Source organism: Pleurodeles waltl, chromosome 5 (assembly GCF_031143425.1).
Source record: "Pleurodeles waltl isolate 20211129_DDA chromosome 5, aPleWal1.hap1.20221129, whole genome shotgun sequence".
Lineage (NCBI taxonomy): Eukaryota > Metazoa > Chordata > Amphibia > Caudata > Salamandridae > Pleurodeles > Pleurodeles waltl.
In genome coordinates, this window is record NC_090444.1 from 1,045,478,828 (window position 1) to 1,045,496,834 (window position 18,007).

Here is an 18,007-nt window from a genome sequence, read left to right on the forward strand (position 1 = left end):
TGTTTAACTATGGTGTTTAGATGTGGGTTTAAACAGGACAGAAATGAAAAGTGAGTCAAAATTGTAAGACATCATTTAGCATTTATAACATGAACATAAAGGATACAATTGCTTTTTCTAGCGTGGGAATTTTATAGTGAGGCAGGTGTGTGGATTCCAAGAAAAAAAGGTTGCACTGGACAAAGTGTTAACTTCTTCAATGTGATTCTTTAGCAATTTTTTGCAAACTACAGACTAGATGAATATGCTAAACTGCACATACTGTGGCCAACACCCTATATCCACCCTACCCTCAACCCCACGCCACAAAGGCTTCAGCCATGTACAGTGGTGTTGGCAGAAGGGTCTGGCTACAGGCCCTGCCGCCCCCCCCCATGACCACCCACCCCACATGCATTAGTATCTAAGTGGGCCTGTGAGTGATTTCATGAGTTGCTGAATGGGTCTGTGAGGGACTGCAAGAGTGTCTGAGTGGGTCTGTGAGTTCCTTATTGGCGTTATAAAAGTTATCATGAGTGCTGTACTGTCTGGGGTAATTAACAGTGCAGGAGGGGACACGAGTTATAGTTATCTTAGGCCGGGAGTTATAGTTACTTGAAATTACTATAACTGCTCGATTTCAATGGTTTAGTATGAGTGAAATCCGAGCCTATAACATCCCTGTAACCTTTGTTTTTTTTAGTGAATTTCTATGGTTTTTAATGCTATTTCCTACCTATAACATCCCCGCAACCTGGGTGTGTGAAAGGGTTTGTGAGTGGGTGTGTAAGTGGTTGTGTGGGCATGTAAGTGGGTGTGTGTGTGTGTGGTGGGTGTGTGAATGTGTGTGTAACTGGCTGTGTGGCTCTGTGAGTGGATGTGGGAGTGGCTACGTGAGTAGGTGTGGGAGTGGCTATTTGGGAATTTGAGTGGTTTTGTGGATCTATGAGTAAGTGTGTGAATGGCTGTATGGGTGTGTGTGTGGCTAAGTTAGTGGTTGTGTAGGTCTGTAAGTGGGTGTGTGAGTGAGTGTGTGAAAGCTGTGTGGCTCTGTGAGTGGGTGTGTGAGTGGTTTTGAGGCTCTGTGAGTGGGCATGTGAGTGTCTGGAGGGTGAGTGAGTAGGTGTGTGAGTGATTGTGTGTGTGTGTGTGTGTGTGTGTGAGTAGATGTGTGGATTTGTGAGTCAGTGTATGTTTTATTTTAAATTGAGGTCTGGATCCCTAAATCCTCCCTGAATCTACTCGAATCTAACCAAATCTGTGAAGATCTGGGGAGGATCCGGTAAGGATCTGGGAGGATCCGGGGAGGATCTGGGGAGGATCTGTGGAGGATCAGTGGCTCCTTGCATAGCAAAAAAAAGTTTTTTAGACAAATTGCCCATGAGGGTCCCAAGGTGTCAGGGTACCTGTACCGTGATGCCTTCTGTCACTTTTTATCTTTATTTTCCCCACTGGGAGCCGAGTCCCGATGAACACTATGTTCCTCTCAGGTTGTGGCCAGCCAATCACAATCTTGTTGCTGGCAAGTGAATTTGCAAATCCAAGGAGGATTCCGCATCCCTATATATATATATATATATATATATATATACAAAACTGAATTTTCTTTAATATCTCAAAAACTACTGATTGGATATACACCAAATCACAAAGAAGTCACCTTTTGGACCAAGAGCTAGCTTTCTACCAAACTTGGTGTAAATCCATCCAGCTAACTAACTCCTGCTATTCCTGTTCAAAATCCCAATGGAAATGAACATGGTGAAAACACAATTTGGAGCCCCCCTTTTTCTCAGCCCCGGATTAATGGATCACCTCAAAACCATCCAGACAGCAACTGATGTGTCATTATTTTGGAAAAGTTTGTGAAGATTCACCAACCGGCGCCAAAGATATAGACAAGTGAGAAAAAAAACTGCTTTTTCTTAGGAAACTAGGTCCTAAGTATAACTACCTAGTGATGAACGCTAGGGTCTTGTTGTACATGGAAAGTTTAGGAGAGATCCTTCAAGCAGGAGCTCCTACTAACTCCTGAGGTGTCCACCCTCGGGGGATAGCTGTTTGCTTTTGCTTGGAGGGAGCCATGCACTGCTAATTACCCCAGATATTACAACACTCGTGGCATCTTTTATAACATCATTCAAAATATAAATGTAACATTAGCAGTCAAATAACTGAGGAGAAAAATGTGCTTGGTGGGGGTGTGAGTTTCAGTTTCCTTAGGGCGTCAGTTATGGTTACTTGAGATAATCATAAGTATAACTGCTGAATTGCTATGATTTTGTGTGAGTAAATTCAAAACCTAACTATAACGTCCCTGTAACCTTTGGTATTTTCAGAATGCATATATATGTGTATATATGTATGTGTGTGTGTGTATATATATATATATATCTATAGACATAATTTTTTTTAAATTCAGACAGCAGCGGAGGTGTCTGTCATACTAATTTTGAAAACTTCATGAAGATTTGTGAAATGGCACCAAAGCTATTGGCAAAACACAAATATTTTACCTACGGACACTAGGTCCTAACCATAACTACTTACTGGCGGCCGCCAGTATGTTATATATATGTATATATATATATATATATATATATATATATACATATATATATATATATATGTGTGTGTGTGTGTGTGTGTGAACACACACATTGCTCTTGTGAGGTGTCATTTAAGTACGTTTTCTAGTTTTCCTATAAAATATTTCGTACAACCCCCAAAATAAATATGTTGATCATCTTCATTTGATGTGAAAAGTCTAATACACTTATGAAAGAAAATAATAACTACTGAACTGTGAAAATATAAAGTTATGAAATTGCTGTCCAAGTGGGCTTCCTTTCCAATGCTCATATATGCCCTGAAATTCTTTGCTGTATATCATTTTCTCTCAAAGAATATTCTATCATCATGTAAATGGCCCTACTAAAAGTCATAATTTGAAAAAGATCACAATATATTATACCAGATATTCTCATAATTATACTAAACATTTGTGCCCAAGTTGGCTAAGTCTTCCTTGCAGCAATAATCACAATATAAAGTTTGATTACCAATAATCTTGTTTCTTCTACTGGGCAAGAAAACCTATCTAAAGAAAAGAAAAGATTACCATTTTCCCAAAAAAAAAACCTTAATATTCCAAATATTGTCTAAAATCCACAATTGCATTACTTAAACAATAGTATAGGTGCACATGCAACTCCTCATCTATATTGAGACCTGTAGGTTCAATGGAATTCAATCCTAATATGTAACACAATTCTTAAATCCTATGGGCCCCGTCTCTGTCTCCTCCTCTGCTGCTTGATTTTATGGCAGCTGTTAAACTATATCCTAATCCCCTCTCATTTCCATCATTGTATTCACAAATTGACTAGCCACTGGGTAGCTGCTGTCTCTGTTCTTAATAGCCCTCAAATGTTGAAGTGTCTCTTCTATGTTGCTAATTTTGTACTTCCTATGTATAATTTTTCACAGCACATTAAAACATATAGAAAGAGAACTCTTTCCTGCAATTATAAATCTCCCTCACCTTTCTGACTGTCACAATTTTCCTTTGAGATATAGTATCATCCCTCCTTCTGTTATAAGCTTTATGAACTGCCTTACTGATTAACTCTCCCTATATTCTCTCATTTTAAATATGTCTATCCTGTCACTACTAGCCTTCATGTATGACTGTTCTGTACTGCAATTCCTTTTAGCTTGTACAAGTTCCCCACACAGGATGCTCTCCTTCAGTAGGATAGGATGAAAGCTTAAGGCATGTAGAAGCCTGTTCCCGAAAGTGGGTTTACTCTATACAATTGTATTTAACCTCCCTGCTTCCACTTTGACTCTAACATCTAATAATTCCACTTCGATTCTACTAGTAGTTGTTGTGAATTTCAAATTGAGTGCATTCCTATTGATTCCCTGTCCTATCAAAAACAGGCCATCAATAAATCACAGCTATACCACTGTATGACTAGACCATTTTTCAATTTTCTGTACTGTAGATCACCTTCTCCTCCTACTAGCCCATATGCAAATTTGCATAGCTCGGAACAAGCAGTTGTCTTTCGCTGTGTTCACCATTTCGGACAGAAAATCTAATTATTGAATATGTTCCAAACAATAATGCATTGTCTTCAATTTCATTTGAATATGGTGATAAAACCTCAATGGATGAGATCTTAAAAAGTGCTTAGGTGCCCTAATCCCATGTTCGTGTAGTATACCAGTGTACATGGATGTCACATTCATGGTTACTAATGCAAAATCATCTTTCCAAGATATATCAAAGATTCTCTGTAGGGAATCTCCTGTATCCTGTACATAGGCCGGTATGTCTTGCAATTATGATTTGAGGAACCTGTCTTTATATTTAGATGTATTTTCAAATAATCTTTCCTGTACCAATTTAATAGGCCTCCCAGGGGGCTTCTTCAGGTCCTTATGAATTTTTGGAATCATATGAAAGCTAGGCAATCTAAGTTGCTCTTATCTGAGAAAGATGTACTCATCTCCATTCAGGAAGCCTTTATATTACCATTTTTTGAGTTCTATATGATACTGTTTTACCGTGAATAGATATTGCTGCCTGGTGATACTCTCATAACAGTTACCATCATGCTTCCTGTGAGTACTTTTCCTTAGGCCATAGGACCACATTCCCTCCCTTATCTGAAGGTTTATTAACACAATCTTCTTTGTTAGACAAATTAATATTCACCCTCCTGATTTCTCTAACAGAAAATATTGTGTTTTTGAACCCTCGGATAAGGAAGAGAGTGAAAATCATAAACAAAAAATCCCACAAAATATGTTTGAATTGATTATAACTACTATGACTCATTGAACAATCCTTCAATTCTGGTAGTCAATTGGTACAGTAGCAATCGAATACCAGCAAGGATTGCAAAATGAATCCCAGTATTTTTTCCTCAAACTATTTTTGGACTACATCTTCCAAAATGCAGCATAGTAGCATGAGTAGGAGAGTTCAAATGGAAATGGAAATTGGAGTTTTACCAGCCATGATAAAGACAGAGAGAATGAAACACATTGGTGTCATATTTTCACTTAAGCCTCTATAAATTAATTTCATACTTTGACTCCTAGAGTGTGGCTTTTTCTTTGGATTGAATTGATGTTAGGAGGGTTTAGTCACCTTTATGCCAGCACTCATGACTAAGTGAACCCAAGCATTTTCGACCAGCACTGGAAGAAGATATAGGGCAATCTGGTTTGTTTTGGAGCGCTCTGCAGCTGGGGCCAGCATGTGGTGCTTGACCACTCATCCAAATGTAATGTCACTCACCAACAATTATGCTGCACTCCATCAGTTTGTCAGTCTCAGGATGTTTATCAAAGTATCACAATCACCTGTTAGGGTGATTGTTATACTTTAACCCTTCGCTGCCAGGCCTTTTCCCCTCAGGTGCCAGACCTTTTTTTGGCTGTTTGGGGCAGTTTGCGCTTAGGCCCTCATAACCTTTTGTCCACATCAGCTACTCATGCCAAATTTGCGTCCTTTTTTCCAACATCCTAGGGATTCTAGAGCTCCCAAGACTTTGTGCGTTCCCCTGAAGGAGACCAAGAAATTGGCCAAAATACAGTGAAAAATTTGGGGGCATATTTATACTCTGTTTGCACCGAATTAGTGTCATTTTTTTTAACTCTAATTCGGTGCAAAACTAACTCCATATTTATACTTTGGTGCTAGACCCCTCTAGCACCAAATTTATGGAGTTAAAGTCATTTTTTGAAAGTGGAGACCTACTTTGCCTTAATGAGATGCAAGGTAGGCGTTCCCATGCAAAAAATGACTCTATGGCCTTAAGGCCATATTTAGGGGCATATTTATACTCTGCGGCATATTTATACTCTGTTTGCACCAAATTAGTGTCATTTTTTTTTACTCTAATTCGGTGCAAAACTAACTCCATATTTATACTTTGGTGCTAGACCCATCTAGCACCAAGGCCCTGATTTAAACTTTTTTTGCACCGCATTAACGTCATTTTATGACACAAAAGTGGCGCAAACTTACAAAATATTGGCCCTTATTTATACTTTTTGCTGCAAAACTGCACTAACTCAGTTTTGCACCAAAAAGTTTAGCACCAGCTTGCACCATTTCTGTGCACCAGCCGGGCACCATATTTATGGAATGGTGCAAGCCGGTGCAAAGGGTAGGCTAGAGTTTTAAAAAATGACTTTAGTCGGGTGGGGCTGGCAGTATGGAAGAAGAGGGTTTAGCACCAAACAATGGCTTTAGGCAGGTTAGAGTAAAAAAAAATGACTCTAGCCAGATTAGCGTCATTTTATGGTGCTAAACCTACCATGCTACACGACTCCTGCCTTAGAAAAGGCAGGAGTCATGCCCACCACCCCAGTGGCCAGCACAGAGGACAGGGTTCCCCTGGGCATCGCCATTGCACCCGGTGCCATGTATGGGGGCCCATTTCAGGGCCCCCTATGGCACTTTCAAAAATAAAATTCACTTACCTGTACTTACCTGGGATGGGGTCCCCCATCCTCGCAGTCCCTCTAGTGTGGGTGGGGGTGCCCCTAGGGCCTAGGGAGGGCACCTCTGGGCTTATTCCATGGTGTTCCACCATGGAAATAGGGCCACAGGTCCCCTAACACCTGCCCTGACCCAGGTCTTAAAAAATGGGGCAAAGCAAGCTTTGCCCCATTTTTTGACCCCTCCTTCCTCCCTTGCACCATTTTTACATGGGAGTATAAATATGGTGTTAAGGCCATAGAGTCATTTTTTTGCACGGGAACACCTACCGTGCATCTCATTAAGGCAAGGTAGGTTTCCACTTCCAAAAAATGACTTTAACTCCATAAATTTGGTGCTAGACGGGTCTAGCACCAAAGTATAAATATGGAGTTAGTTTTGCACTGAATTAGAGTTAAAAAAAATGACGCTAATTCAGTGCAAACAGAGTATAAATATGCCCCTTAGCGTCAAAAAATGATGTTAATCTGGTAAAAATCATTTATTTTGACTCAAAACTGCCTAACGTCATTTTTTTTTAAGTTAGCCTACCCTTTGCACCGGCTTGCACCATTCCATAAATATGGTGCCCAGCTGGTGCTAAAAAATGGTGCAAGCCGGTGCAAAACTTTTTGGGGCAGAACTGCCTTAGTGCAGTTTTGCACCAAAAAGTATAAATAAGGCCCTTGATTTTTCAAAAAAATTGGAAAAAAGGCCTGCAGAAGGCTTGTGTTTGTTTTCTCCTGAAAATGGCATCAACAAAGGGTTTTGTGGTGCTAAAATCACCAGCTTCCCAGCTTTCAGGAACAGGCTGACGTGACTCAGAAAACCCAATTTTTCAACACAATTTTGGCATTTTACTGGGAAATACCCCATTTTTACTATTTTTTGTGCTTTCAGACTCCTTCCAGTTAGTGACAGAAATGGGTATGAAACCAATGCTGGATCCCAGCAAGCTAAACATTTCTGAATTCAGAAAGGGGTCATTTGTGTAGATCCTACAAGGTTTTCCTACAGAAACTATCAGTTGAAATAAAAAAAAAAATTGAAACTGAGGTGAAAAAAACAGTCATTTTTCTCAACGTTTTACTCCGTTACTTTATCCTGCAATGTCAGATTTTTTAAAGCAATATATCGTTACATCTGCTGGACTCTTCTGGTTGCAGGGATATATAGGGCTTGTAGGTTCATCAAGAACTCTAGGCACCCAGAGCCAATAAATGAGCTGCACCTTGCAGTGGGTTTTCATTCCATACCGGGAGCTCAGCAATTAATTTGCTGAAATATAAAGAGTGAAAAATAAGTGTCAAGAAAACCTTTGTAATTCCAAAATGGGCACGAGATAAGGTGTTGAGAAGCAGTGGTTATTTTGCACATCTCTGAATTCTGGGGTGCCCATACTAGCATGTGAATTACAGGGCATTTCTCAAACAGACGTCTTTTTTACACACTGTCTTACATTTGGAAGGAAAAAATGTAGAGAAAGACAAGAGGCAATAACACTAGTTTTGCTATTCTGTGTACCCCCAAGTCTCCTAATAAAAATAGTACCTCACTTGCTTGGGTAGGTCTAATGCTTCCGACAGGAAAAACAACATGGACACATCACATTTTCCCAAAGAAATCAGACCTGTTTTTTTGCAAAATGCCTAACTGTGGATTTTGGCCTCTAGCTCAGCCGGCACCTAGGAAAAACTACCAAACCTGAGCATTTTTTTAAACTAAACACACAGGGGAATCTAAGAGGGGGTCACTTGTGGGGCTCTCACTGGAATCTGAGAGGAGCCACAAATTTCCTCCTACCTAGCGTTCCCCCAACTCTCCCGATAAAAATGGTACCTCACTTGTGTGGGTAGACCTAGTGCCCGTGACAGGAAATGCCCAAAAACGTGGAGGCATCACATTTTCCCAAAGAAATCAGAGCTGTTTTTTGCAAAGTACCTGCCTGTGGATTCTGGCCTCTAGCTCAGCTGGCACCTAGGGAAACCTACCAAACCTGTGCAATTTTTAAAACTAGACACCCTGGGGGAATCCAAGATTGGGTTACTTGTGGGGCTCACACCAAGTTCTGTTACCCAAAATCCTCTGCAAACCTCAAAATGTGGCAAAAAAAACCTTTTTCCTCCTATTTTGGTGACATAAAGTTCTGGAATCTGAGAGGAGCCACACATTTCCTCATACCCACGTTTCCCCAAGTCTCCCGATAAAAACTGGCACTCACTTGTGTGAGTAGGCCTAGTGCCCAAGACAGGAAATACCCCAAAACACAACATGGACACATCACATTTTCCCCAAAAAATCTGAGCTGTTCTTTGCAAAGTGCCTAGCTAGGGATTTTGGCCTCTAGCTCAGCCGGCACCTGGGGAAACCTGCCAAACCTGTGCATTTTTTAAAACTAGACATCTAGGGTAATCTATGATGGGGTGACTTGTGGGGCTCTCACCAAGTTCTGTTACCCAGAATCCTCTGCAAACCTCAAAATGTGGCAAAAAAATACTTTTTCCTCACATTTTGGTGACACAAAGTTCTAGAATCAGAGAGGAGCCACAAATGTCCTCATACCTACGTTCCCCCAAGTCTCCCGATAAAAACTGGCCCTCACTTGTGTGAGTAGGCCTAGTGCTCACGACCGGAAATACCCCAAAACACACAATGGACACATGACATTTTCCCAAAGAAATCAGAGCTGTTCTTTGCAAAGTGCCTAGCTGTGGATTTTGGTCTCTAGCTCAGCTGGCACCCAGGGAAACCTACCAAACCTGTGCATTTAAAAAAATTAGACACCTAGGGGAATCTAAGATGGGGTGACTTGTGGAGCTATCACCAAGTTCTGTTGTCCAGAATCCTTTGCAAACCTCAAAATTTGGCAAAAAAACACTTTTTCCTCACATTTGGTTGACAGAAAGTTCTGGAATCTGAGAGGAGCCACAAATTTCCTCCTACCCAACGTTCCCCCAAGTTGCCCGATAAAAATGGTACCTCACTTGTGTTTGTAGGCCTAGTGCCCACGGCAGGAAATGCCCCAAAACACAACATGGACACATCACATTTTCCCAAAGAAATCAGAGTTGTTTTTTGCAAAGTGTCTAGCTGTGGATTTTGGCCTCTAGCTCAGCCAGCACCTAGGGAAACCCACGAAAACTGAGGATTTTTTAAAACTAGACACCTAGGGGAATCCAAGGTGGGGTGACTTGTGGGGCTCTTGCCAACTTCTGTTACCCAGAATCCTTTGCAAACCTCAAACATTGGCAAAAAAAACACTTTTTCCTCAAAATTCGGTGACAGAAAGTTTGGGAATCTAAGAGGAGCCACAAATTTCCTTCCACCCAGGATTCCCCCTTGTCTCCTGATATAAATGGTACCTGACTTGTGTGGGTAGACCCAGCACCCACGACAGAAAATGCCCCAAAACACAACATGGACACATCACATTTTCCCAAAGAAATCAGAACTGTTTTTTGAAAAGTGCCTAAGTGTGGATTTTGGCCTCAAGCTCAGCCAGCACCTAGGGAAACCTACCAAACCTGTGCATTTTTGTAAAGTAGACACCTAGGGTAATCCAAGATGGGGTGACTTGTGGGGCTCTCACAAAGTTCTGTTACCCAGAATCCTCTGCAAACCTCAAAATCTGGCAAAAAAAACCTTTTTCCTCACATTTCAGTGGCAGTTCTGGAATCTGAGAGGAGCCACAAATGTCTTCATACCCACATTTCCCCAAGTCTCCCGATAAAAACTAGCCCTCACTTGTGTGAGTAGGCCTAGTGCTCACGACAGGAAATACCCCAAAACACAACATGGACACATAACATTTTCCAAAATAAATCAGAGCTGTTTATTGCAAAGTACCTAGCTGAGGATTTTGGCCTCTAGCTCAGCCTGCACCTAGGGAAACCTACCAAACCTGTAAATTGTTTAAAACTAGACACCTAGGGAAATCTAAGATGGGGTGACTTGTGGGGCTCTCACCAAGTTATGTTACCCAGAATCCTTTGCAAACCTCAAAATTTGCAAACAAACACTTTTTCCTCACATTTCGGTGACAGAAAGTTCTGGAATCTGAGAAGAGCCACAAATTTCCTGATTCTCAGCGTTCCCCTAAGTCTCCCGATAAAAATGGTACCTCATTTTTGGTAATTCCTAGTGCCCGCGACATGAAATGCACCAAAACACAACATGGACACATCACATTTTCCCAAAGAAATCAGAGCTGTGTTTTGCAAAGTGCCTAGCTGTGGATTTTGGCCTGTAGCTCAGCCGGCACCTATGGAAACCTACCAAACCTGTGCATTTTTAAAAACTAGACACTTGGGAAATCTAAGATGGGGTGACTTGTGGGGCTCTCACCATGTTCTGTTACCCAGAATTCTTAGCAAACCTCAAAATTTGGCCAAAAAACCCCACTTTTTCCTCACAGTTCAGTGACAGAAAGTTCTGGAATCTGAGAGGGGCCACAAATTTCCTCCTACCCAACGTTCCCCCAAGTTGCCCGATAAAAATGGTATCTTACTTGTGTGTGTAGGCCTAGTGCCCACGACAGGAATTGCCCCAAAACACAACATGGACACATCACATTTTCCCAAAGAAATCAGAGCTGTTTTTTCCAAAGTGCCTAGCTAGGGATTTTGGCCTCTAGCTCTGCCGGCATCTAGGGAATCCTGCCAAACCTGTGCATTTTTTAAAACTAGACATCCAGGGTAATCTAAGATGGTTGTGACTTGTGGGGCTCTCACCAAGTTCTGTTACCCAGAATCCTCTGCAAACCTCAAAATGTGGCAAAAAAATACTTTTTCCTCACATTTTGGTGACAGAAAGTTCTAGAATCTGAGAGGAGCCACAACTTTCCTCATACCCATGTTTCCCCAAGTCTCCCGATAAAAACTGGCCCTCACTTGTGTGAGTAGGCCTAGTGCTCACGACAGGAAATACCCCAAAACACAACATGGACACATGACATTTTCCCAAGGAAATCAGAGCTGTTCTTTGCAAAGTGCCTAGCTGTGGATTTTGGTCTCTAGCTCAGCTGGCAACTAGGGAAACCTACCAAACCTGTGCATTTCTTAAAATTAGACATCGAGGAGAATCTAAGATGGGGTGACTTGTGGGGCTATGACCAAGTTCTGTAACCCAGAATCCTTTGCAAACCTCAACATTTGGCAAAAAAACACTTTTTCCTCACATTTGGGTGACAGAAAGTTCTGGAATCTGAGAGGAGCCACAAATTTCCTCCTACCCAACGTTCCCCCAAGTCGCCCAATAAAAATGGTACCTCACTTGTGTGTGTAGGCCTAGTGCCCACAACAGGAAATGCACCAAAACACAACATGGTCACATCACATTATCACAAAGAAATCAAAGCTGTTTTTTGCAAAGTGCCTAGCTGTGGATTTTGGCCTCTAGCTCAACTGGCACCTAGGACGAAACCTGAGGATTTTTTAAAACTAGACACCTAGGGGAATCCAAGATGGGGTGACTTGTGGGGCTCTCACCAAGTTCTGTTACCCAGAATCCTTTGGAAACCTCAAAAGTTGGCAAAAAAAACACTTTTTCCTCACAATTCGGTGACAGAAAGTTTGGGAATCTAAGAGGAGCCACAAATTTCCTTCCACCCAGCCTTCCCCCATGTCTCCCGATATAAATGGTACCTCACTTGTGTGGGTAGGCCCAGCACCCACGACAGGAAAGGCCCCAAAACACAACATTGACACATCATATTTTCCCAAAGAAATCAGAACTGTTTTTTTAAAAGTGCCTATGTGTGGATTTTGGCCTCTAGCTCAGCCAGCACCTAGGGAAACCTACCAAACCTGTGCATTTTTTAAAGTAGACACCTAGGGTAATCCAAGATGGGGTGACTTGTGGGGCTCTCACCAAGTTCTGTTACCCAGATCCTTTACAAACCTCAAAATCTGGCCAAAAAAACACTTTTTCCTCACATTTCGGTGACAGAAAGTTCCGGAATCTGAGAGGAGCGACAAATTCCCTTCTACCTATCATTCCCCTAAGTCTCCCAATGAAAATGGTACCTCACTTGTGTGGGTAGGCCTAGTGCTCGTGACAGGAAATGCCCCAAAACACAACATGGACACATGACATTTTCCCAAAGAAATCAGGGCTGTTTTTTGCAAAGTACCTAGCTGTGGATTCTGGCCTGTAGCTCAGCCGGCACCTAGGGAAACCTACCAAACCTGTGCATTTTTTAAAACTAGACATCTAGGGTAATCTAAGCTGGGGTGACTTGTGGGGCTCTCACCAAGTTCTGTTACCCAGAATCCTCTGCAAACCTCAAAATGTGGCAAAAAAATACTTTTTCCTCACATTTTGGTGACAGAAAGTTCTAGAATCTGAGTGGAGCCACAAATGTCCTCATACCCACGTTTCCCCAAGTCTCCCGATAAAAACTGGCCCTCACTTGGGTGAGTAGGCCTAGTGCTCACGACAGGAAATACCCCAAAACACAACATGGACACATGACATTTTCCCAAGGAAATCATAGCTGTTCTTTGCAAAGTGCCTAGCTGTGGATTTTGGTCTCTAGCTCAGCTGGCACCCAGGGAAACCTACCAAACCTGTGCATTTTTAAAAATTAGACACCTAGGGAAATCTAAGATGGGGTGACTTGTGGGGCTATCACCAAGTTCTGTAACCCAGAATCCTTTGCAAACCTCAAAATTTGGCAAAAAACTCTTTTTCCTCACATTTAGGTGACAGAAAGTTCTGGAATCTGAGAGGAGCCACAAATTTCCTCCTACCCAACGTTCCCCCAAGTCGCCCAATAAAAATGGTACCTCACTTGTGTGTGTAGGCCTAGTGCCCACGACAGGAAATGCCCCAAAACACAACATGGTCACATCACATTTTCCCAAAGAAATCACAGCTGTTTTTTGCAAAGTGTCTAGCTGTGGATTTTGGCCTCTAGCTCAGCTGGCACCTAGAGAAACCTACGAAACCTGAGGATTTTTTAAAACTAGACACCTAGGGGAATCTAAGATGGGGTGACTTGTGGGGCTCTCACCAAGTTCTGTTACCCAGAATCCTTTGCAAACCTCAAAAGTTGGCAAAAAAACAAAACTTTTTCCTCACAATTCGGTGACAGAAAGTTTGGGAATCTAAGAGAAGCCACAAATTTCCTTCCACCCAGCCTTCCCCCATGTCTCCCGATATAAATGCTACCTCACTTGTGTGGGTAGGCTCAGCATCCACGACAGGAAATGCCCCAAAACACAACATTGACACATCACATTTTCCCAAAGAAATCAGAACTGTTTTTTTAAAAGTGCCTAGGTGTGGATTTTGGCCTCTAGCTCAGCCAACACCTAGGGAAACTTACCAAACCTGTGCATTTTTTAAAGTAGACACCTAGGGTAATCCAAGATTGGGTGACTTGTGGGGCTCTCACCAAGTTCTGTTACCCAGAATCCTTTACAAACCTCAAAATATGGCCAAAAAAACCACTTTTTCCTCACATGTCGGTGACAGAAAGTTCCGGAATCTGAGAGGAGCCACAAATTCCCTTCTACCTAGCATTCCCCTAAGTCTTCCGATGAAAATGGTACCTCACTTGTGTGGGTAGGCCTAGTGCCCGTGACAGGAAATGTCCCAAAACACAACATGGACACATCACATTTTCCCAAAGAAATCAGAACTGTTTTTTTAAAAGTGCCTAGGTGTGGATTTTGGCCTCTAGCTCAGCCAACACCTAGGGAAACTTACCTAACCTGTGCATTTTTTAAAGTAGACACCTAGGGGAATCCAAGATTGGGTGACTTGTGGGGCTCTCACCAAGTTCTGTTACCCAGAATCCTCTGCAAACCTCAACATTTGGCAAAAAAACCCTTTTTCCTCACATTTCGGTGACAGAAAGTTCTGGAATCTGAGAGGAGCAACACATTTCCTCATACCCACGTTTCCCCAAGTCTCCTGATAAAAACTGGCCCTCACTTGTGTGAGTAGGCCTAGTGCTCACGACAGGAAATACCGCAAAACACAACATGGACACATGCCATTTTCCAAAAGAAATCAGAGCTGTTTTTTGCAAAGTACCTAGCTGAGGATTTTGGCTTCTAGCTCAGCCTGCACCTAGGGGAACCTACCAAACCTGTGCATTTTTTTAAAACTAGACACCTAGGGGAATCTAAGATGGGGTGACTTGTGGGGCTCTCACCAAGTTATGTTACCCAGAATCCTTTGCAAACCTCAAAATTTGGCAACAAAACACTTTTTCCTCACCGTTCGGTGACAGAAAGTTCTGGAATCTGAGAGGAGCAACAAATTTCCTCCTACCTAGCGTTCCCCCAAGTCTCCCTATAAAAATTGTACCTCACTTGTGTGGGTAGACCTAGTGCCCGTGACAGGAAATGCCCCAGAACATGGACGCATCAAGCCAGTGACAGCTTCCTTATCAACCCCATCAAAAAAGTCAAACCCAAGAACCTTTTAATCTCTTCCAAATTTGTGGGAATCCAATGGGTAGCTCCATACTAAGGCCTACGTCTGGCAGAGTTGTCCATCAAATACTGCTCCGCATACAAATTAGTCTGCTCAACAATCTCTCCCAAAAATACATCATCCATAAACAACTCAAAGAAATTGACAGGCAAAAAGTTTTCTGTATTTACTCTACACCCTGGGAGACTAGTAAAGGCAGGTAACTGTGGCTGCTCCATGTTTGAGGCAACCCAGGTGTCAGGTCTTCCAATGTGAAGTCTTTCAGGTGCTGGCTGATGCACTGTTGGCACATCAATGTCCTCCTCGAAAACAGGACCTTCATCTGCAGTAAGAGTGGCTTCCTCATCAGAAGACTTGGACAGAAATCTCACTGCCAGAATCTCTCTCTTCCTCCTCTGCCTCAGATGCAGAGTCCGTCTCATAATCATGGTCAGAAGACGACTCAAAAAGCATGCCAACAACCTGCTGAGCAGTCACTCAGCAACTAGCCATGATTCTTTCTAAGAAGTGTAATGTGAAAAATGCACCAACAACAACCAGCACTGTCTCAAATAAGTAATAAAGAAAGTGTGGCTTTATTACAAAGAGTTATGTACTCAAAAAATATGCCACTGCCTTGCCTGAAAAAGCTAGACTCACCAGCAACTAATCTGCACAGACGCAGCAGTTACCAATGATATCCCACTAAAAAGACAAAAGAAAAGCATATTAGACATAAGACAACACAAATAATGCCACAAATCGAAGGACAATTTCACACACAATCCTGCATTTAGTACACTGCCTACAAACATGTCATTCATGCATGGCAGCAATACTTCTCTGGAGTAAATTTACTTACCTAAAACATGCAACTACGCAAACCGCAGGTCAACCACTGCCAAAACGAGCCACAACAAAAGAAGCACAAGCTTTGAACTAGAACAAAAAAGAGAAATAAACTGTTATAATCGCGAATGCAAATACTTCCCCAGTTGAGAAACACCCCTCCACCAAACAGTTAACATTTTTCCCTGGTGTCTACTGGTCTCCGGGGCAGATGGGCTTAAAAAAATAGGCAGATCTGCCCCCCAGGGGGGCAGAAATGGTGTAAAATATTATGCCCTATTGGGGGAGCAGCCCTTGCCCAAGGTGCCGCCCCTGCACAGAAAACACACACACAAAAAGAAAATCTGTGGTTCCTAGTGGTTTCTGCCCCCTTTGGGGCAGATGGGCCAAAAAAAAGGGAGATCTGCCCCCAAGGAGGGGAGAACTTCCCACAAGTGTTTCTTTCCCCTTGGGGGGGCAGCCCTTGCCCAAGGGGCTGCACCCCCACAAAAAAAAAAAGAGCAGCACACCCCTGGTGCCATCATGGCTTCTATCCTCCCTGGGGGCAGATAGGCTTAAAAATAATGAACCGATCTGCCCCCGGTGGGGAAGAAATGGTGTAAAATATTATGCCCCCTTGAGGGAGCGGCCCTTACCCCAGGGGCCACCCCGCACAAAAAACATACACACACACACACAAAGAAAACCCCTGGTGCCTAGGACCAAACAAACAAGGCTGATCTGCCCAAGGGGGGCAGAACTGCCTAAAGTGTTTCTCCCCCTTTGGGGGTGACCCTTGCCCAAGGGGCCACCCCCCCACACAAAAAAACAAATAGCAACACATCCCTGGTGCCATAGCGGCTTATACCCCCCTGGGGGCAGATCGGCTGAAAAAAAATGAGCCAATCTGCCCCCAGGACGGGCAGAAACGGCGTAGAAGATTATGTCCCCCTGGGGGAGTGGCCCTTGCCCAAGGGGCAGCCCCCCGCACCAAAAACGCACATGCACAAACACAAACAAAATCCCTGGTGCCTAGTGGGCATTCCTGCTGCAGATCGCATCACGATCGGGCAGCAGGAATGCTAAAGGAGGCACAGAGGGAAAGGAAAAATCGGTTCCTTACCCCCGATGCCTCTCTTCCAGCAATCCCCCCCGGCTGGAGGAGAAACTTACCTCCTCTTCCCACGAAGCGCTGCAAGCAAATGTCTTCCAGCGCGTCGGGCAGCCTCTAATGATGTCAACGTGCAATTGCACACTGACATCATTAGATGGGGCGGGAATGGAAGGGGAAGCGATTCCCATTTCCAGCCCTGCCTGGGGGGTTGGGGGGTGGGAGGGAGGCCCTCGGGGGGAGCGCCAGCACTTCCCTGAGGGCCGGGTGCAAGACATAATGGTTACGTCCTGGGCACTGACAATTTCACAGAGTACAGTGTAATTACTGGTGATTAATATATATATCGCCAGAAGGTATACAAATAATGTGTTCCAGAGAAGGTTGTTTTATATGGGAAGTTTTGGGGTGATCCATCAAGCGGGGCCAAGAAAAACATATAACTCATTATGCAAGACCAATATTTAATGCAACATTGTCTCCTTGCTCTATATTTTTATAAATATAAACTAAACCAATAAATCACAACAAAATTTGGTTTTATCACATTGTGTTGGTCACTAATATGATCAACATAGTAAATGGACTATGTTTTCGTGAGAAAGCATCTTTCGGTGGGTGTCTTAACACTGTCAATCGTGCATGATTCAAAATTGATTTTGCCTCATTTCTCAATATTCCAGACAAATACTCCATGTAATTTGGCTTCAATTCAGTAATCCTTTATAAACATAGCCCAAATCAAATAACCAACACAAATACAATTTTATCACTGTACGAATATTTCATTAATTCAACTCTGAGCATAACTCAATTCTGGTATTTACACTAATTATCCCTCTTGCTTGGATTTCAGGCACCACATTACAGTACCTCATTTCTTTTCTTGGCAGTAAATTTCTTTTTTGGGTTTAAGGCACTTAATCACATAGTAGGGTGGTCGGTCACACAGCATTCTTTCAATTTGTATTCACCCTAATACATACTGCTGGAAGCAAGTTGCTACACATCTCAGAGCCAATCTATATGTTATTCATCCAAATGTGATGCAAGCTCTTCATCACGGTTTAACCCCCTTGGTATTCTTGTCTAGAAGTCTATTATATATCTTGACTTAACTCTCCTCAATTGTAATGTTTTGTCACCACCTCTTTCGCCAGTTT